The 24112-nt window shown below is 33.9% G+C and overlaps 1 pseudogene; it reads right to left on the minus strand.

Moving 5' to 3' along the window:
* Positions 1–8332: 8332 nt before the first annotated feature.
* LOC133173606 (peroxidase-like protein) overlaps positions 8333–24112 on the minus strand; it is a 39931-nt pseudogene continuing 24151 nt past the window's right edge.

Below are 24112 nucleotides of genomic sequence, written 5' to 3' on the forward strand. Positions count from 1 at the left end.
AAATTTATTTTTTATTCAAATAAATTAAGATCAACAACTGTTCTAAGTTAATTTTTTCCATAAAGAATTAGAAAGGAATATAATAATTTAACATTTATTTATGAAGACTAAAAAAGTCACCCGCGTGGCGCAGTGGTTAGAGCGTCTGCTCTAGAGTCCCAGAGTAAGGAGTTGATCCTTACGTCGCGGGTTTGAATCCCACTCTGGGACGTGGAGACCGGTCCTTCGGATGAGACCATATAAACCAAGGTCCTGTGTCGCAGTAGGTGCTGGCACGAAAAAGATCCCCCACTGCTCAATGGCCGTAAGTGCCGAGTATAAGATAAAATTTGCAGCTCTCCACAAGCAAGTGGTGGCGTCTCCATATGAGTGAAAAATTCTCGAGATTGACGTTAAAACAACATACAAAAAAAAAAGAAAAAAAAAAAAAAACGAAGACTAAAAAATATATCCAGCAATATATACCTGTATGGGGAAAAAATCGTTTCTGATGCATGCATTATAAGATATATAAACTTTGAAACTTGAATTAAACTGCAAAATTGATCATCTTTTAAAACGTAAAATAAGTGCTGAATAGTTCAAACTGTTAATTTCTGTAAGAATGACCTCCTCCTTACTGACAGGAAATTTTTCCTCTAGCGTTGACAATATTCCACCCTTTGGGTGGGATAAAAAATGAATTTCAAGCAAAAGTTTACAGTGTGTGGCAATTTTTAAAACGACTGTGTTTAAAGATAAACATTTTACAAAAGAAAGTTTCATCAATTTTAGAGTTATCTCTCCTACCGGGGGGTCACCTCCTCCTTAAGTTATTTGCAGTCACTCAGTAAAGTGAATCAACTCGCAAATCCAGAGTAAAAACATTTTGTTGCTAGTAAACTGAAGACAACTGGTAAAGATGATTTCTCTTTTGGAATTCCATCTCATTCTCGTTTGTCATACAATTTAGTTGACAGTCAGCGCTTATCGTCTATAGTCAGTAAAACATCCAAATATGAAACAGGTGTGGCTTTTATTTAGAATTCACTGAGATATATCAAGTCGACATATAAATGGAAGTACATTGATAAAACATCGTCTATATATCCGAATGTCGAGTTGAAGGCTATAGCAAGTGTATGTTTTTTTCTTCTCGTGTAGAAGTTTTCAAATAAATTTTGCTTCATAGGAATATAAAAAAAACAGGTCGGCTAATAAGGGAACAAAATTAGTGCCCATCGGAATTCCAACATTTGTTGGAAGACCTGGTCTCCAAAGACCACACAGATTTTGTCAGTGAGGAACCCCGTCATCCTTTTAATAATTTATCAGGCTCCGTGTCAAGTTTCAATGATACTAAGACGGTTATGCATGTACATGTTTATTTTATGCATTAATACATTTGTTTTAAATTTCATTAAAAAAAAATCCAGATCATTCATGTACTGTTAAACAATGTTCATGAATTAATAAAATTTTTAAATGTTTTCAGAAATAAATTTTCCATGCAAGAATAAAACTTCTTTGCTTTCAATATTTAAAGTCCATATCAGTCTCTTGGAAGGTGTTATACAAGCTTTATTGTTATATTTTTGGACAAACAAGGAAAAAAAAAACAACAACAACAACTATCTTCGACCTCCTGCGTTTTGCATTGAAAGCATACTTTAAATTTTTGGTTTGAGTTAAGTGTATTTTTTTTTAATATGAGCAAAAATGCAGAGATTAGATATGTTTTTCCCCTGATCATGGTTATTAAAAGTGGTGAGCAACATGAAGCGTTCCCTTCCAAAGTTGTGTTGAATGTACTGCATGTATTGGTGTCGTATACTAAACGTTCAGCAAAGCAAACTTCTCACATTTTTGGTTGAAAATCCTGAAAAAAATCTGCTCGATGATCGATGAAAACGTTGCACACGATACTAGACGTAACCGTGGTACATCGAATTATACAGAGAAGTTACTCTTTAAGATATTGAATCAATTTTTCATTTATTTTTTATTTTATTTTTGTATTTTTTTCTTCAATTTTTTTAGCTCATCTGAGCTGAAAGCTCAAGTGAGCTTTTCTGATCATCTGTTGTCCGTCGTCCGTCCATCTGTCTGTCCGTCCGTCTGTAAACTTTTCACACTTTCAACTTCTTCCCAAGAACCACTGATCCAATTTTGACGAAAGTTGGAACAGAGCATCCTTGGGTAAAGGGGAGTTTAAATTGTTGAAATGAAGGGCCAACCCCCCTTACAAGGGGAGATAATCTTAAAAAGACAAAAATAGGGTGGGGTCATTAAAAAATCTTCTTCTCAAGTACCACTGGGCCAGAAAAGTTGAAACTTATGTGGAAGCATCCTTGGGTAGTGTAGATTCTAAATTTTTCAAATCATGGCCCCCGGGGGTAGGGTGGGGCCGCAATAGGTATTACAAGGGAGGGGGGTCTGGTGAAGAACAGCAGGGCCAAAGTAACTCAGGTGAGCGTTGTGGCCCATGGGCCTCTTGTCCATTTATGGACTACCCTGGTGCTTTGCTTTGATATATTCTTGTAACAACACTGTTTTCTTATGCCCGTGTTGTTTTTTTTTTATTTTTTCCACCGAGGAATTTGATTTCGACTATAAGAAAGATTACTAAATTAAATGCTGTACTATTTTCGATGTAAAAATCTTTTTCTTTCTTTTCTTTCGAACTTTAAAATCTTTAAAAAAAAAGATTATTGCCTTCAGTCCCTTCCCCCACATTTCTTAGGAGATATATATATCTTATTGTTATGATTGCCTGTGTCAAAATTGAGTCATTATGTAACTATAACTTTTTGACTATAATGGATTCAAAGTTTAGTATGACATTGCCCATGGCCTGAAGGTGCGTCATGATTTTGATCTTAAGGAGGTTGGATCCTGACATCAAAAGTAATGAGAATTTTTTTATCAAGTATATTTTTAGAATTTATACACGTAGCTTAATTAAAATTCAAAACAAAAAATTGGGGTCAATGCGCTTTTTTTGGCGCTACAGAGCATTTAGTTTGACCTTTTTGCACTGTAAAAACGTCTTACACATAAATCAATTTTTTAAGTTTTTCCTCCGATATTTTTTATTCAAATAAGTTATGGGAACAAACACAGTTTTATTTCATCTTGAATAGACCCATTAAAATTTTTGACAACGAAAATTTTTTTTAATTACTCCGCACGTTCAATTATTTGACCTTTTTGCACTCAAAAAATTTCATTTTGCTAGCATTACAAATTTAACAAGCAAAAAACTAATTTAAAAGTAATGACATTTTACTGAATTTAAGAAGAATGATTAAAAGTATCTTGTATATTCAGAAAAGAAAGTTAAAAGTGGGGGTCTGTGATGTTAATTTTTAGATATTACTAAAATAGTGCTAATTTTGAGCTTAAATTAGGGCTATTTTTTCTCTTGATTTTCACAATATATTTGATTTATTTATCAAATATGATGATTGAATTCATGACAGTTTATTAAATATATAATTTAGGACCAGTATAAATCAGTTCACTGCTCAAAATAATTCTGTGTGCAGACTGCATGTAAAAATAGGAATCCAAACTTAACATACTTTAAATACTTCGAAAGAGAAAAATTGATCATTTTCTTCTAAAAAACCTTCCGCCACAAAATATAGTTCCTCACTTAATGCTTTTATTAGGGAATTTAATCATGGAGTTTTAACTGAATATAGCTTATTTGGCATTGTAGAATCCAGATTTATTGTAAGAATTAAAACATTACGCAGATTTTTTTAAATATAGGTTAAAATAGAAATCTGCTCAAAAGCTCAGCAGCGAACCTCGTTAAAGGAATAATTCTAATCTCTAGCGGGCTATTGTCCATGATGTAAAAGTTTGTTGTCGATTTGACTCGAGGCAATATATCAAAGTGCCATGCATGTGCCAGAAAGTCTTTTTTCTAAATGAATTTAAACTCAAGTACATAAGTAAACTCAAATTATGCTATAAAAGTATTAGAATATTAATAGTTCTCTTATACGATTAATATGAAAATTATTTAGTTTGTATGGATTATATAGTAAATATCAAGGTGGATACCTAAACTATTACGAACTGTTGCCAAAGGCCACGCTTAACCAGAAAAACAGCTTCTGAATAATTTTATTTGGGTATGACTGTACCTTATTACATTTAGATAATTTTGGTTAAAGATGGTCTTAATATGGAAAATGATAAAAATATATATTCAATTTTCCTTCTCATTTCCGTAGGATTTACTAATCTGTTTAAAATTTATCATTAGAACAGCAATGACTTCGTGGCGCAGTGGTATGATCGCTGGGCTGAAAATCTTACGATTCCGAGATCGAGACCAGTATTTTCCATTCATGTGCTTTTAAATTTTTCTCTTTTTTGGCGTTTCTATTCTACTTTAAAAAAAAAAAAATTTAGAATGAACACAATTTTGAAAAGTTCCAATATACACGTTACACTTTGAAAGCATCTCGGGAAAAGACAGTTATAAACTATTTTATTAAATTTTACAAATTCATACCTCCTTGATTTATTGTTAAATATTTTCTTAACCTTTTGTCTCGAAATTATAGTAATGAGCATGTTAATGACTTTTATATGTATTACTTGCACTTAAGAAAATATAATACACGTCCACAAATGATATTAAATATGTTGGCTTTCAATTGAACAAGAATGTCTATAAATAGAAACGGGTGATTTCCTTTAAAATTCTCGAGTCGGCCGTGTCATCGGCAAGGCAGCTATGGCTCTTTACATTCTTTGTCACTGGTCATTTGCAAAAAATATTTTGTTAAACACACAAGTACACCGAAGTTGATATTAAAAAGATAGTTGAGTTTCTGACTGACAATATATATTGAGTTTTTGGAGATCAAGTCTTCCAACAATCTGTTGGAATTCTCACGAGTAATTGCGCCCCTTCATTAGCAGACCCATTTTTATATTCATATAAAGCTAAATTCATTCAAAAACATCTACACGAGAAGAAGACAACATTTGTTGTTGCTTTCATCTCGACATTAAGATATATCGAAGGCGTATTATCAATTGACAATAGTTGCTTTCATTCAGATGTCGAATATATGTATCACAGTGAACTTGAAATAAAGGAAACGACAGAGTCTGACACGTCTGTTTCATATTTGGATATTTTACTTGAGAAAGATGTTATTGGTAACGCAACAACAATACTTTATGATAAACATGATGCCTTCAACTTTTCTATCGTCAACTTCCCTTATTTATATAGCAATATACCCTTATCACCTGCAAATGGAGTTGATGTCTCCAAGTTGATTCGATACGCAAGAGCATTCTCTACGTATGAACAATTTCTAAAACGAGGCAAGCTATTGACAAACAAGTTGATGAAGCAAGGATATCAACAGTCTCGTTTGAAGTCAATTTCGCAACTTCTGTTGTCGATAGAATGACATTGTCAGCAAAACAATCTATCAGTAAGTCGAATACTGACTGACGATTTCATACTAATTGTTAAGTCATTATTTACACATTGAATTGTCGACAGACTTTCCTGTTTGCTCGATCATGACAAGAAGCACACGGCAGGTGTGACCGGTCGACATGGGATACCTACTCCCCCATGACACCTGATCCTATCTCTGATGTTTTTAGAGGTCGATCCGTGTTTGCTCTGCTCCCAATTTTTATTGTTTCGATGGACTTTTGAGCTTGATTATTGTTCATTATCTCCATATTTCACAGTAATTTTGAAATATACCTTTCTTAGATTTTCGGAAATTGTAGTTACTCTGTAGCCTTTGGAGATTTCAAAAAATCCATTCGTTTATATTCGTCGAATCTCAATAAAGGGGGTCAAAGCTTTACACTGGAAAAACATTTTCTATGATCATTATCTAAAGATCATGTATTCTAAATATGGAAATACACTGTATATGCATATTTTCCTATGACGACACTTGAAAATAAAAAATTAAAAACATGAACAGGTGACTATTTTGATAACATGTACAATCTTATGTGTTTTTTCTACAATAAAACTCTAAATCAAGATAAAGTCAGTTCTCCATGATTCTTGGACCAATGTAAAGACGAATAAAGACCCCTTAGAAAATGATTTTTTTGTAGGTGACAGTTTTCTACATGTGAAACTTATAAGAAAATGATCTATTGTGTTCTCAGCACACAATAAAGATTTCACAATAGATACTTAACAGTGGCTATTGGTTAAAACTGTTATCTTAATATTTCTTTATCATCTGTTTCATATTTGGGTATTTTACTGATTATAGACGTTTACGCCCGACTAACAACTAAACTACAAATGTATCTATGGCAAACGGAATGACTTTTGAATCGTCTATTCCATCGGCAACTTACAAGTATTTATCTAGTTATATTCCACTATCGCCTGCACGTGGTGTTTATGTCTCCCAACTTATTAAGAACACCAGAGCATGCCCTAAGTACGATCAACTTTAAAACAGAGACAGGATACTGTCAAATAAATGATGTTACAGGGTTCCCAACTGTCTCATTTGAAATCAGCATATTGAAAATTCCTGAGTCACTTGTAGCAAATACATTTTTTTAATTTGTAAGGTTATATATTTTGTAATTTTAGAAAATTGTTTACTCTAACAAATTTGCCAAAATCTCCAAATACTTGTTTCAAAATTTATAAATACTGAACATAAATTTATATAAGGCAATTGTACGGTGCCATTGAAGCCCAGAAAAAAAATATATAGTAATCCGAATTATATATATATATATATATATATATATATATATATATATATATATATATATATATATATATATATATATATATATATATATATATATATATATATATATATATATATATATATATATATATATATATATATATATATATATATATATATTCTGACAAATAAGATATTAGTTCTGACAAGTTTGTTCCTCGCTCAGACGAACAATATATCTGTGTGGACAAATAAGTTCTTCCTTCGGACGAATTAAATACACTTGAAAATTATTTTAATATTTTTGTTCGGAATTATTCAAACATTCTCATTGTACTTTCACACAAGTACTCTGATGTTGATATCAAAAAGAGCTTGAGTTTCTGATTGACAATATTTATGTGGTTTTTGGAAACCAGGTTTTCCAACAATCTGTTGGAATTCCCATGAGTACCAAATGCGCCCTGTTGTAAGCAAACCTATTTTTGTATTCATATGAAGCAGAATTTATTCAAAATCTCACACATTAGAATAAGAAATCTCTTCCTGTGGCCCCCAACTCGACATAGATATAGCAACGACGTATTATCAATTAACAATAGTCATTTCCATTTATATGTCGACACCATATATTCCAGTGAGCATGAAATAAAAGATACCACAGAGTCTGACACATCTGTTTCATATTTGGATATTTTACTAGAAAAAGACGTTAATGGTAATCTAACAGCCAAGCTTTATGATAAACATGATGACTTTCACTTTTTAATCGTCAACTTCCCTTACTTATGCAGCGATATACCCTTACCACCTGCATATGGGGTGTATATCTCTCAGTTGATTCGATACGCAAGAGCTCTACATATGAACTATTTCTAAAACGAGGTAAGTTATTGACAATAAAGTTGATGAAACAAGAATATCAACAGTCTCGTTTAAAGTCATCATTTCGTAAGTTCTATGGTCGATACAATGACCTTGTCAGCAAATACAATCTATCAAGTCATATGCTGACTGACGTTTTTCATACTAATTGTTAGGCCATTATTTACACACTGAATTGTCGACGGATTTTCCCGTTATTTCCCGATCATGACAAGGAGCACACGGCGGGTGTGACCTGTCGGCAGGGGATGCTCACTCCTCCATGGCACCTGATCCCACCTCTGATGTTTTTGGAGGTCCGTGTTTGCTCTACTGCCGACTTGTATTGTTTTTATGTACTTTGAGCTGGAATACTGTTCGTTATCTCCATATTTCATCTCGCTAACTTTGACTCACTCGAGGAAGCTTGTTGATGAAACACAAATTGAAGCGAATATATTTTGGCATTTTCCTTTATTCTGTTATATGAGTCAACAATTTTTGAAGATGATTTACCATTTCTCTGCTTTTTAAAAACAAATATTTTTCAAATTCATTTTCTCTGTAAATTTATACTTGCCATACATTGCATGGGGTCTTAACTTATCATCCAAAAAACAAAATTTTACCACTTGTATGAGGAATTATCACTCGTTGTCATTTTACGCACAGATTTTTGCAAGCTAGTCTTATGAAAAAAAATCTTACTCCTTTATTTATAACATATTAAAAACAATTGGGAAGTTGATTTTTAGTATTAACTGTTATAGTCTTTGCAAGCGAAATACCCTAAGACAAATTTCTCCATGGTGACCAGATCGGATGTGTTAGGTTGTTACATTTCACTCTTGGGTTTCTGGGGGAAAAAAACAAGAGTCAATGCAAGAATACTATTCCTTTCAACTTAACAGATAAGCACACTTAAACAATCTAGAAAATTCAATAAGTACTGTTATTTCTTGTATATTAGAATCCACGTTTTGTGCGTATGTTATGAGATGACTTTGGTATCACTAGTATTTTACTGTAATGAACAGAAAAATATATTGTTTACTGACTTTACTCACGTATTACTCATTACGAGAAATGCATGACGGGTAATTTTATCCACCTCAATAGTTTGACAAATGATGGACGACAGTGTGACCTTTTTTATTTCCGTCAGCTGATCTAAAATGTTGGAGAGAGATAATCAAGAAATATAAAAAGATGCGTTAGATAGAGTTTATATCATAGTGTTTTTAAATCTGAAAGGTCAAGTCTTTAATACTGTCAGATATTGGGACGTTAATATTATTAAAACTGTTCCTGTTTTCAGTTAAAACAGATGTTAGCATTACTAGTACTCAGTAGTTAGGTATGAAGAGGGTGGATTGAATTCACTGAATAAAATACTTATCTGAATATGATAGCGATAAAGAATTTAAATGACATCGTACTTCTTGGTTATTGTAACAATCACTATTATACTTGTACATATTATTTGTATTTCCCGCGTTTTGTCCCTATGCCCCATCTACCCATAAGCCCTTGCAAAATAGCTTGGCCGACCAGAACAATTGAGGCCTGGTCATTCCCGGCAGAGAAGCGTAGCTGCAGACACGTTTCTAAGTGTACATGCAAATAGCTGCCATACAATCAGTATCTTGGCTTTGGCACGGAGACAGGTCCGTGGTAAGTATTTACTTATAATATTATTAATATTCGTTATGTATATAGTTTTTTTTAAGTAAATTTATTACTGAATACGTATTCGTTCTTACTTCTGAACTTGGCCAGCTCTCACAATTTTACCTGTTGTTCAGTCAGGTGTGACGGTTAGCGAGAGTGTTCGAATGGCTTTTGTATTATATCGATAGAGTTTAAAGGTGTTATTGTACGTAGTTTTCTTGTATTCAGATTTGTTACATTATGTGAAATATTTTGTCCATTTAAATTTTGGTTTAAATGTCTGGGCGGAAGTGAATGACCGGAAGTCGAAAGTAAGGTGCGCCATGTTGGCAATAATTTGTTTTGACTTATGTTAACTGGTAACCATTATAATTTATACCTATTGATTGATTTATTTATTTATGAGAATGAATTGCCAAACATAGTAGTGTTGCCAAACATTATTTAGTGAAACATGTGACTTAAAAATATTCGTCATTGTAGCGTCAAGGACACTGGTATGACCTGTGCTGAATACATGCACTGAGGGGATCCTCGAGACACAGCGAAAGGTTCCAGGACTACGGCCCGGAAGGATGCTGTGTGTGGAACAAGATTCACTGGGGGTGGACAGATACAGATAAGTCAATCCACGTAACATTGTATTAGCTCGTTATACGAACACTGACGAAATGGCAAACCTAATGATTTCATTCCTGCATCGAAGATGAGGATGATGATGTTGACGAAGATGATGTTGATGATTATGACAAGGATAATCATTGATCTGTGAACATGTTTGGCAATGATACTTTGAGTGAAATCTATACCCGGGGTTAATTGGTTAATTGTCTGATTATTGGTTACCAATTGCTATTATTTTTTTTTTTTTTTTGGTTTAATAGTGTGGAAGAGTGTGTGGATCAGAGTGTGGTTGTCTGTTTGAAATCTTCTTTATTATTATTATTATTTTTTTGTAAATAAATTTATTAAAACTTAGTTGAATTTGTGTGATTTTTGGAGATAGCCAGCTTGACCACGTGACAGCTATCTGAAAGGTCAAGTCTTTAATACTGTCAGATATTGGGACGTTAATATTATTAAAACTGTTCCTGTTTTCAGTTAAAACAGATGTTAGCATTACTAGTACTCAGTAGTTAGGTATGAAGAGGGTGGATTGAATTCACTGAATAAAATACTTATCTGAATATGATAGCGATAAAGAATTTAAATGACATCGTACTTCTTGGTTATATGGATATATATCAAGAAAATTTATGCCCTGCTTTAAGATATTTTGAATGATATATTTTCCAATCTAAAGTCCAAAAAGCATTTTTATACATAATTGCGGAAATTAATGTTTCAAGTCTTCATAAGACGACAAGAAGCCATCTTTATTATACACAGAACAACTGCATCTCTCGGGATTTCATTTTAACTAACCTTGAGTAAACCCTGTATAGCCATCGTTTTCGTACCAGAACCTGTCTCCTTTCTTGTACAGAGTGAACTGCTTCGCTATCAGACAAGCAAATGTCGGCCCCACCACTCCACCTTTCACGTGCTTCTCAGTCATAGCACCGGCAAAGAGGTCTACATTTTCTAAATTCCTAATTTTCAAATACTGAATGAAATTATCAAAATTTTAGAAGACTGTAATTATGTAAATAAAATTTAATCTTTAATTAGATTTTGATTGATAATTTTTATGATAAGATTTTTCTATCTTTCTTTTTTTTTCTTCAAGAAAGAGGGTGTTCTTTTGTTATTTTCCCTAAAGTTGAGCAGTTTAAAAGAAAAATTTTAAGTAAAAGAAAACGGTCTTAATTTTTTAAAGATACAACGGTATATACAGCACAATGTAGAACGATATTTAGAAACTGCATATCAACTTCCAATTTGCCATTAAATGAAGTGTAAATTAGTCACATAGCAAAATAAGTCAAGATTTCTGTTTTCCAAATAGGGAATCCCCATTGTTCTGAAAAATTGCCTCCTTGAAACAGAATGAATTTGATATACGCATAAGGAGACAGGATTTTTCTTCAAAACTGTCATTTCCGATTTTTGTTTCAAAGAGGCATATTTTTGAAAATCACAAAAATCGAATAAAAATTATCATCCATTCGAAATGCAATATGTGCTCATAAAATAGCACAGGAGACTTCATTGTCCGAGCTGGTCTAGTGGTAAAGTGTGTGGACTCTGTGCGAAGATTCTTTTACCTGAGAATGGGTTCAAATCCTGGAATGGCTGGTATATACATATTCTTTAGTCCCCTACCGGTGAAACCGGAGGGGACTATAGGTTTCCTCTGAGTCTGTCCGTCCGTCCGTCTGTCCAGCTGTCTGTCCGTCTGTCTGTCTGTCTGTCTAGCTGTCCCTCTGTCTGTCTGTCAGTCTGTCCCACTTGGTTTTCCGCACATCTTTCCTAAATGCTTGCAGATATTGAGCTGATTTTTGGTATGTGAGTGTATCTTGATGAGTTACAGATCATGTTTGCATTTCGTTCCGCTTCATTGATTTTTGACGGAATTACGGCCTTTTCATTTTTTAGGGGTTTTCCGCAATTTTCTTCTAAACGCTTGTAGATATTGAGCTGATTTTTGGTATGTGGCTTTACCTTGATTAGTTATAGATCAAGTTTGCATTTCGTCCCGCTTCATTAATTTCCGACGGAATTATGGCATTTTCAATTCTTAACGGGAAAGGAACCAGATAACACTTGCCGGTAGGGGACTAGTATTGCTAATGCAATACTCTCAGAATGCTTGTTTCTTATGTAATGAAAGTACAATGTAACATCTCTCTTGAGAGAGAGGGAGAGAATGTCAGAAAGTTAATGGGTAATATTTAAAATGCATGCAGAATTAAATTGTTTTCCTTGATATTGTGATACATACATTTAATGTCATTATTTAGTGGCGATGTCTTAAAAAATAAAGTACTGTTATTTCAAATAATTTAAATTTTTTCATACTCATTTCGTTTCATTATTGTTCTGTTAATTAGTGGCTCAGATTTGACCTGAAACAACTAAATTGAAATGACTGAATGGAATTTCATGGATATTGCATCAACAGCGTGATTATTGGACACTGCATGGTTATTGGACACATTTTTATATATTAAAAATTATTAACGCACGCTGTCAATAGTACATCTTTCAAAATGATGTGAGAGGTGCACTTGCCATTAATTGTGCTTTTTATCGTTCTAACTTTTCTCGTGCAATATGCCGAGAGTGACCATAGACGTGAAAAAAAGTTTACTTACAGATCGCCAGTCTATGTTAGGAAAAAACTATGCATGAAATAAACGTTACTGACTTGAAAGTTAAAACCTCTAAGGCCTTTCTTTAAATGTTTTGTTATAACAAGCTGGACATACCCGTCGTATAAATAAAGTCATCTACGTAGCATTATCTATATTTAGAGATTACTCTTCATGCGTCGTGGGTATTTAAATGTCCTTCTCGATATATAGGGAATAATCACGACTTTCTGCAACACCCTCTATATGCAAAGAGTTCTTAAGGAGAATAAGTTCAGTAAAGTACAGGAACTTTTGTGATATTTTCAGAAACATGACATGTGATAATTTTGTACTTTTTATTAATTTTGTCATGTTTAAAAAGAAGAGCCTAAAAGAAAACTATAATATACCACTATTACGAAAAACTTGTTTTAACTTATTAAAATCATAGAGTTCAGGCGTAAAAATTATTAAATGCTAAGAAACGGTTAAAAGAATCAGAAAAAGAAAATTTCGTCAAGGGGCAAAAATGTGAATAGGATATGAACACACTTGTATAATCTCACTGGTCATGCTAGTACGTTAAGCAACAGGATTTTACAATAAAAATGTCCTTATTTGTTTAAAACAATTTTTAAAGTTAGACCATCAATTTTTAATTGATGTACTTTGTTAGCAAAAACAAACCTATAAATATTTTGAAGTTTGAGTTCGTAAGCAGTACTGTGATCTGAGAATGTTTTGTGATTCAATCCACAGAATTTCCTCCATTTCCAGTATGGTGGTATCCCATGATCCCTTCCACGCTGCAAATTGATGGCGGGAAGATCCAAACTCCTACCGGCCGGGTCCATGAAAAGCTTGTCTCTAACGCCACTCTCGAATACTCTTGAAAAACCCAGAAGTTTTTATAGGCATGGAGAGATAAATTTAGATTAGCAATATTTTCTGTGACTATTCTCTTACCCGTCTGTTTTTGCAGTACCCTCTGCAAGCTGCCATCTTAAAACACCGTCACTTCCTTTTCCTTCCTTTTCGACACACATATGTGGGTGATGATAGGTGTCTTCAATATTCTTGGTCACAACTCGAGAGTACGTTTTACTAAACTGCTTTTGATGGTTTGTAACCTAAGAATGACCGAAACGGAAGGCCGCAACACCAAAACTATTTCTAGTAGATGCATCAACCTTCTCGTCATAAACCGTGTCCTGGCCATTGGATTTAGGGAGGAGTTTATATTGCTCCATAATGTCATGCCCTAAGACAAGCGGCAGATACTCACTGTAAACCACATGTTGTGTGATACCACTCACTATAGCACGAGTTTCTTGATAAAGTATTTCGTCATTCCACAAAGGATTGATAGCAGCCAATTGCTTTGCAATGTAATTGTGATATCTAACAAACAGAAGGTGCATCGAACCAAGATTTGGTACAACATTTACCCGAACATCTCCTAAAATGAAATGCGCAATATTACAGGTAAATCATAGAATACAATCAAAACGCACATTTCTCCTATGTTTACTTTAACACACCATTAGTGTCTTTACCTGCATTTGGACAATATTCATGTGTAGTATCATCATAAACACATTTGCTTGTGCCACCATCTGGCAAGCCGGCGTTCCTCTGACGCATTGTACCTAAAACAATATTTATCAGTATAATCCAGAATATATTACTAGTATCCAGAAATATCACACGACATTGTTTTTTTACTCTCATTAAAATACTATGTATTTATATTCAGTATTGTATGATAGGGTTGAAGACAAGCAATGTAGTTCTCAAAAGTCAGAAACTGGGGTAGACGACAATGGATTCTTGGAGGTAAAAAGAGTGTACCTTTAGAAAAGATTATAGACCTAAAACTGTCCATTCTGTGAGAAGAAAGAACTATTGGAGGGCCGTTTGGTCCGATGCACACGGCATGACTTGCCTTCAAGTCTTAAAACTTAAATTCCTGAAAGGCTGTGTACACCTAATAAGGCGAGCCTTACAAGATTATAAACAACATTACCATAAATTCCACGTGTTTTTATTATTGAGTTCTCAAAGTGGAAAGAAAAAGAAACTAAGAAAAGGAAACTAAAACAGATTGTTTCCTCTACCACTCCAAAACTAACGACTTTCTCTACAACCAAGTTTGTATAGACAGTCATTACCACTTTCGAATTCGCCAATCTACCCACATGTACGTTTAAAATAGGCTGACACTCGGGTGACTAATTTTCATGGGCTAACAAGAAAAAGTCGGCTTGGTCTTGTATTCAGATTGTATTTAGAAATAGAGCAGTGCTCTATTCCCAAGTCAGACTTGTAAGGGTGTATTAAGGGTGTACACACGGTTAGACTAGAACTTAAGTTTCATGACTTGTAAGCCAAGCTTTATGGTGCGTATCGGTCCTTAGGAAAAAAGTTTTTCTCACAGAATGGACAGTTTGAGGACTATAACCAGATAACCTACATAAAACATGTACTCTTCTGTGTTCATAAAGTACTTTCTTCTTTATTAAAGGTCCATTGTTCAAGCAAGATATTGTCTATTCACTGGAGTGTTTCAGATAAAGGGATTATTTACAATTTAATAAAAATAAAATACCGGTAGCATTCACTGCAATAATTAACCTAGTGGACGTTAAAGGTAAGTGCTATTTCTAACTGAATAAAGAATATGAAACACAAGACGTGAGACTCGAATGCCATTTTCATTGAAGGCATGTCTTCGTCTGAGGGGAAACGAATTTTTTGACGCAAAACATAAACCTAATGAACTTTGACCCAAAAGTGAATATTTTCCGGACATTTTAAACCTTTGGTCCCGACAAATCAGGATGGAGAAAATAAGGTGAACGTAGAAAGTTTTCAATAATTGAATCAAGACTTGTCGAAGAAAACACAGCTGACATCTAAATGGGTGATAACTGGCAGAGAGTACGTAAAACTCTACACAATGATTGATTGATGCTGTCATGCTTAAGGATATCATGATGATGAGTGATAAAGAAATCAATAAAACTATAAGCTTTTTTGATCGCTATATTCAGAAACAAAGTGGAGCAAGACAGTGGACCAAACATCCTTGTGTTCCTATAAAAGAACAAACGATGTTCTCTGGAAGAAAGTGAGCAAAATGATTCAGAGGAAGAAAGAAGGAGCTACGGCTTCTTGACCGGAGGGGGGGGGGGGGTAAACAGGGTAAGTGATGTATACAAGTGTTCGGTTGGTTCAAGTGAGATTCAAATAGAATTTTAAAAATATTTCATTCAAAGGATGATTCTCTATAAGGCCATTTTCCGGCCTACGATAAAATCACTTAAAAATGTGATTTTATGTAACTTTAATCATTGTATTTCATGATTTTGATGTTTGTTTTTCAACATCGATCACCTAAGTCGCGTGATTTAAAGATCACAAACGGCCGTCAAGTAAAGAAAAATTGAGGGTAGGTCTATTTACATCAAGTTTCTATGCATGTTTCTAGATGTAAATGATCAAAAATTGTTTATTTATGTCGGAAACATATCAGACTTAAGTAATAAGTGCAAAGATTGTTTAATTTAAGGCTAAAGATATTTTTTTATGGCAAGAATTTTGATGCATTCACATTTTGCATATTTTGAATGTAAATTTTTACAAAATGCACCTCGTATGATGTTGAAAAATGTTTAATTAGCATTTAATTAATTAAAAGTATTATTTCATATATGTTTATATTGTAATTGTGTATTGTTTCTATAGATGTGGTACCTATTTTACGCATAAAATGCCCATGCAAGAAATGAGATTTCTAAGTTTCTATTGAACTATAAAAGTTGTGTATCAAATGTTTAAAGCATTGAATGAATTTTGTTTGTCATTAAATCAAAATTAAGTTGTACTTTATAAAATTAATCTACATTTCCAAAAAAAAAAAAAAAAAATAAAGAATTCATTAATTTACAGGATGAAAATATTAATGCAAGTACATGTTAATAGTCAGTACATAAAACTCAGAACGGTTGTATTGAAATATATATATCGACGTAAAATGAAATAACATCGTAAGAATTGCTTTGATTCAATTTAATTATGCATGTAAAACAATATATTTAATTTAAAATGCTATCTAAACTATAATACACAAATGTATGTATAAAAGTCGAGCCCCCCCCCCCCCCCTCCACGGCACTCCATAAAATGGAGTAGATTTTCAACAGTTCCTTCCACTACGCATATCAGAAGTTTGAGTATATCCATGGACTAACAGAGTTCTACAACATCCCAGGTACAAAATGGACCGTAAGAGATGACACTCCTTTCGCACTCTTGAAACCTGAGGATTAAATTCTCTTTCCGTGCTGCGTCAAGAACTAAGGTGTTTAACACGGGTAGTGACAGTTCCTTTGCTAAGTCATTGAAAGTAAAAGTCATGGGTCTTTTGGATATTATCTTAAAGAAGGAGGTCCTGTCCCACGGTAGGTGTTGGTCAATACTGAAACCATGCATTAATCAAAATTGTGACACTTCACCTTAAGTGGATGATCTCTTTATCTGGGTGAAAAATTCTAAAATGACGTAAACCAACATTCAATTATCAATCACGTGACATTTAGGAACCCCTTTCCTCCTTGGAGTTTTATTTCTTAAGACAGAACTACTGTTCTCATAACTTATATTGATGCTACCAAAGAAGTGTGATGAATAGATTGAGTCCTCTCAACACCCAGTTAACAAAATACATGGATCCTATGTCACTCATACGGAAAAGTATCCTTCTAAAAGGTCGAGGCGATTTCCATTATAAAACCATCCCATCAGTAATTCTCTATCTATAAAAGTTATATGTGTACCCATAGAAAAATTAAGTTTATAACACAAATAGCAAATGCATCTTCCCGCTACAACAAAAATAGCTTTTATTCTTTCTAGAACTAATAACAAATATGCAGTACTCCAAAGGAAATACAAATACAAAGAAGTAGCATAGATAAACTATTCTATCCTTAGAAATAATAATAATTATAATAAGTAACTTATATTCATGCCTTATAGTCTATAAAAAATTTCTTTATTTCTAGCAGATATAGTTCAATGAGACAACCAGTCATTTCAGTCCTTTGATTTGAGATTTTTTAAGTAAAAAGTTTACCTTTTTTGAGTAAACATGCATGGCTTATATTAATTCTTAGTAAATCAATAGACACATGTACTCTAAATGAAAGTTTATAATAAGAAATAATCTACATAAGCTGATATCCTTCATTGTGAGTAGTTTGCTTTTCCTGCAAATATCGTAAAAATGAAGCGAAAAGTTTTTATTTACATGTCATAACCACCTTTAACCAAGTTGATAATTTGGTAGTCACGTTTTATGTTCATAAGAAGTTAACATGCAAATTTTGGTGTTGGTTAAAGGTGGTTATGACATGTGTAGGAGTTACCTAACACACCAACCCTCTTGAGTTTTCCCATTACCCTAATGCTAATACGGACCGATAGTACCTTACTTTGTGACCCTATATCATAACAAATACTTTTGTATCATTAACCAATCAACATTTATCATTAAATTGGAACATTAGCCTACTGACTCATGCAGTTTTTAAGGGGAAAAATACTATTTGAAAAGTTGAAGTCATTGTAGGCCGCAAAACGGCCTTATAGAGAATGATCCTTTGAGTTCTGACATCAATTGCAAGTTTCTGTGTTGTATTTGTTTCAATTCAATAACTTATCTTAAGATGCCCAATAAGTTATTAATATACTGTCCCTTATTATTCATAATGGACATATTTCATAAATTATTGGACGACTGTCTTGAGCCTTTCGAGAACTAGAAAGTATTAAAAGAACAAATTGTTATGTCATACTAAAGTGTTAATATGAAACGAGGAAGCAATTGAGAGAGAAAAACTTACCATTCTGAAAAGTTCTAAGCCTATTTGCTTTATTCATATCAGAACCGTATACATTTGATGCATCAATATAGGAAGTGACGTCATTGACCTGCTATCGACAACCTACAAGATTACTGAATGAACTCATCTGTACACATTGGTAAGCATTTTTTTTATAGTTAGTTTAATCATTCATTTCTCATAGATAGAAAAAAGATGTTTAGACATAAAAAAAATCCAGTGAGTATTCATTTTGAAAATCTTTTGTGTAAAAAAAGCAGTATTCGATTTCAAATATTTAAAAAATAGGAACAATTTGAAATTACTATGAAAAGGTGCTTTTTCTCTTAATACCAAGCGAAAGCTTTGTATGATATCATTAACAATTTTTTCCCCAGCTTGATTTAAAAGCTAACAGAAGTATGTCTCTCTTCATCTTCAGGTACGATAGATTAACTGCATATAAGTAAAATATATATGTTTCTTTTTTAGCTAAACTCGAAGTCGGGGGGGGGGGGGTTAAGCTATACCATCGACATCAGTGTCCCAGGTTCAAGTTTTGGAGAAAATGTATTTTTAACGAAAAAAGTGAAAATAACGAACAGTTATCGATCTAAAAAATCTTTTAAATAATATTGGTAAACAGGGCACAAAACACAGACCCCTGGAAATTTCAGAGATGGGATCAGCTGTATTGGAAGAGTAAGCATCCCCTGATGACCGGCCAAACCCGTCATGAGCCCTATGTATTGATCAGGTAGACGAAATAATCCGTCCGTAGTCAAATTAAGTAAAAAATACTAGCCTGACAACTTGCATTAAACATGTCAGTCAAAATATGACCCAATGATAGATTGTATTGGCAAACAATGTCGTTATAACGACGTAGAATTTTCGAAATGCTGACTTTAAACGAGGCTGTTAAAATCCGGTAATAACAGCTTATTTGTCAGTAGCTTGCCTCGATTTAAAATTTGATCGTACTCAGAGCATGCTCTTTCATATCGAATGTGAGACATGAACACCATATGCAGGCGATAGTGGAATAATAAGGACAAGTTGACAATGGAAAAGTGAAATCGTCTCGTCGTACACCGTCTACAGTCAGTAAAATATCCAATTATGAAACCATGTGGCAGACTTTGTCGTGTCTTTCATTTAGATTTCACTTGGATATATCTTGTCAATATATTAATCAAAGTAACTGTAGTTATAAGATAAATTCTCTTATCTAAGAGATAATCTAAGATATAGATTATCTTATCAAGTTGAAGTCCACAGCAAGAGTTTTCTTGTTATCATGTAGATTTTTTTGGAATAAATTCTGCTTCATAATAATATAAAAACAGGTCAGCTAATGAGCACGATAAGTGCTTATAATAATTCCGACAAATTGATGGAAGGGATGGCCCCAAGACCATAAACTGAGAACAGACTTAAGTCAAAATTTCAAACTATTATAACTTATGATATTGAAACAAAATTTTCATCATATATTTGAATTGAAATATTACACAATATTGCAAATTTTTAAGCAAATACATTAAATAAAACCCAAGATATTAATAACAAGAGGCCCAAGGGCCTTAACGGTCACCTGAGTATAATACAACAATTTAGAGGATCCATAGAGTATAAAATGAACTGAAAGGTGAAGCTTTGTTGCCCAAAAGCAAGAAAAATAGGGTGATTAGGATCAACAAAATAATTAGTTAAGTGTTCATTAACAGTACATAAATTAGGTTCTAATCTGCTCCCCATTTATCACTCTCACCAGACAGTATATAAACAAACTTATAATCAGTGCTTCTGAACTCTTTTAATTCCTTGTTGAAATCTCTTACATTGGCCTCTCTTGGTCTTTGATGAACATTTATCTGTTACTTACAAGTCTACCTGATCATTAAAACTATGAAAGTACTTTTTGTATTATACAATAAAAATTCTTGCATAATTCTCTTATTCTATTAACCTTTCAAGTACATTATTTACAGTGATTAATTATCACAAGTAAATGGAAAGGGGAATAACTCCTCTCAGAATACAAATTAATAGAGCCCTGGCCTGGACCAGAACACTTGACCAAATGGTTCTGATGTTCAAAAATCTGCAGCTGGTAAAAATACCCTTCCTTATTAAAACTTTTACTCTTTTTGCCTTTGATATGCCCAGGTGCAGAGAAGATTTTTAAAGCATTAATGCTTTTTCACTATATAATAAATAGAGCCCTGCCCTAATATCAGAACCTCTGATCCAGGGGTCATGAAATTCACAATTCTGGAAGAGGCATCCTTGCTTATCATAACCATGTATTTGTTTAAACAATACCCAGGAGAAGAGAAGATTTTCAAAGAAATAATGCACTTTCAATATATGATCTATATAGCCCTGCTCTAGCATCAGAACCCCTGACCCTGGGGTCATGAATTTCACAATTTTGGCAGAGTCACTCTTGCTTATCACAACTATGTATTCAATTTGTTTCAATAATACCCAGGAGTAGAGAAGAAGATTTTCAAAGAAATAATGCACTTTCAATATATGATCTATATAGCCCCACCATAGCACCAGAACCCCTGACCCTGGGGTCATGAATTTCACAAATTTGGTAGAGTCACCCTTGCTCATCACAACTATGTATTCAATTTGTTTCAATAATACCCAGGAGTAGAGAAGAAGATTTTCAAAGAAATAATGCACTTTCACCATATGATCTATATAGCCCCGCCCTAGCACCAGAACCCGTGACCCTTGGGCCATGAATTTCACAATTTTGGTAGAGGGCTCAATGCTTATTACAATCATGCCAACAGTTTGACTGCTTGATGTCCAGGAGTAAAGAAGAAGATTTTTAAAGATTGCATTAATTTTGATGGTTTTGGCCCCACCCCTCAGGCCCCAGGGGGGCAGAGGCCACGAATTTCACAATTTCTGTTCCCCTTCACCCATAGATGCTATATGCCAAAATTGGTTGAAATTGGTTTGCTGGTTCCAGAGAAGAAGCTGAAAATGTTCAAAAGTTTACGACCGACGAACGACGGACGACGGACGAAAAGAGATAGCAATAGGTCACCTGAGTGACTCAGGTGACCTAAAAATCAAAATTTTGACTTAAGTCTGTTCTCAGTTAATGGTCTTGGGGCCAGGGCCCGGGACCATGAAACAGACTTAGACTTTAGTCAAATTTTCAATCACCTGTAAAATGTTCATTAATTAGTGAATTAATCTCTGAGTTTACAGACAATGAGACTTTCGTAAAGTAATATTGAAAATTATTTCAGTTTCGGTTTGCTTGACTACACCAATATTTTAGTACAACATGAGGATTTTGACTTAAGCTTAAGATGCTTCATGATCCCCGGCCCTGGTCTCCAGACTGCATAGATGTTGTCAATGAGGAACTCCAGCATCCTCTTAATATCAAATCTCACACTACTTGTGTGTAGATTCAGAATGATTTTAAGGAAGGAAGTAATTTCATAGATGACCAATCACAAAATATGAAAATTTCCGATTTCCATTATTGAAGAAGCAGTTCTCAATATATATCAAAAAGCCTAGTCTTTAAGTAACTCTTTGTCTTCAGAGTTACATTGATGATGCATATAGTATGTTTCATTGTACCAGCCAAATTTCTGATACTGCTTTGTTAGTCAATGATTTCCATTAGAATGGTCAGATTAATGTTTTGGAGCAGGCTTTTAGTTTTGGAGCAGGTCTCATTCTCGAGTAACTATAAGCCCCATAGTGATAGAACTTGCCAGGATGATGCATTTAGGTATGATGATGCACACTACCATTCTTTCTTCGGATGCCGGATCTCACAAACAATTTTCGGAAAAGTGAACAGGTAAACGTTTATCTAGCAGGTCCATTCCTAAGTAGCTTTAAGCCCTATGGTATTCAAACTTGCATTTATGATGCATCTACTAATGCACACTACCAGACTTGCTTCAAAAGCTGGATCTGACCTACTTTTTGCAGATGAGTGATCAGCAGAATGGTGACCAAATTTCTGTAATGATGCATCTAGGGATGAACACTTCTAGAATACATCTATTCGTCCAGCTGAGCTCTGTAGTCTTTGATTACCTTCGTTTGTAAACCATTTTGATATTTACAGGGAAAAATATATTTTTCTATTGCAGTTTTGTACGTACATTTGTGTTCACGTTGTTGGAAAAGTGAAGCCGATCGTGTCAGAGGCATGCAGTCTTCTTTAAAGAATGGATCCCCTAGAGGAATAGTAATGGGTATACACAGGTCGCTATCTTTGTCTTCTCCACAGCAGGCAAAAGTTCCTGAAAAAAAAAAACTTATACACTATTGATTTAACCAATGGCTGATAAGAGCGAGAGAGAGAGAGAGCGAGAGAGAGAGAGAGAGCGAGCTACCTCTAATTAAGTGTGTCAATGAGAGAGAGAGAGAGAGAGAGAGAGAGAGAGAGAGAGAGAGAGAGAGAGAGGAGGGAGGGAGGGTTACCTCTGATGAGGGGTGTCAGTATCAGGTCGTGATCAAGAAACTGGCCAAACGACATATGAAGAACGTTAAGCTTTGGATCCATATCGGTTGTTGAATTTCTGTTTTGGAATAGCAGGTTGCTGATTTCACGAGAACTAGGTAGTGGCATCTTCCTGTATCCTTTTTGTCGAGGAGAGTTACAGTCTTTCAAATGAATTAAATAATTGAAGCAAAGTTCAGTTAACGATTTCATAGAGCATAAAAAAATTATGTGAACTACTGATTGTTTTACACATATAAGTGAGAAATGAAACCGAAGGTTACCACTGTCATATTCCGGTAAGAAAAATCGTCTTTGCGCTGTGTAGCTTCTTCCCCAGTCTGGATGATTTAAATTATTACAAGATCCGTCCGCAGACCTGTATTTGTATTCAGAATTACAAGACAATTCCGGTGGTGACGCATCGCAGATTTCCCTCCCCTGTTCCTCTGTGAAAATTCATTAGAATTTATAGCTTCTTTCATTTGATTGAAAACCAGAATTAGCGTGTGTATTTAGTGCTACGCATGTTCTTCATCTGTCGTCTGTCTGTCAGTCAACATCTTTATTTACAATTAACCAATTTCTCGCCTCCTAATTTCATGTGATAAATGACAGAAGCGTAAATATAAAATTCTTCTTTACGACTTTCATTTTCTTTTTTTTTTTTGGGCGGCATTAAAATCCTTTTAAAATAGTGGATGTTATAATAATAATTCTATTATTATAATACGCAGCTATGTTAAGGCTGTCCGAACGCTTAATATGCATAAGATATATACTATTTCATTTTGAGCAATATTTTAATTTCAATTTGTAATCTATGTATACATGCACAATTAGGTTGTGAAGAGAGTTGAATAAGGTATTATAAAAAAAGCATATTTTGATGTCACATGACTGTGTTGATCACGTGACGGACACTTGTAAACTTTCTTAAATGTTGCCCAAAAATCGCATCGGCACAAGTGAAAAACAAAATTAATGTGAACAGCTTGTTACATAAATCAATTAAACATATCCTTGGGTATATATAAAGTGCTGGGGGCAAGTTTGAATTTTATTCTTAAGAAAATATTTCACAAGAAATAAAACTTAACCACATACAAGGGGGCATTTTTCACTCTTCCTTGCAATTTATACAAGATGGGATAAATTAGATACAATCCCCCCAGCAAAATTCAGTTAGAGGACATATTTATCTAGTAGATTCACACAGAATATCTTCAATCTATACTTATTATTCACTTG

The sequence above is a fragment of the Saccostrea echinata genome, unplaced genomic scaffold, assembly GCF_033153115.1.
Source record: "Saccostrea echinata isolate AGI-Se365-2 ecotype Australia unplaced genomic scaffold, CSIRO_AGI_Sech_v1 ptg000056l, whole genome shotgun sequence".
Classification (NCBI taxonomy): Eukaryota; Metazoa; Mollusca; class Bivalvia; order Ostreida; family Ostreidae; genus Saccostrea; species Saccostrea echinata.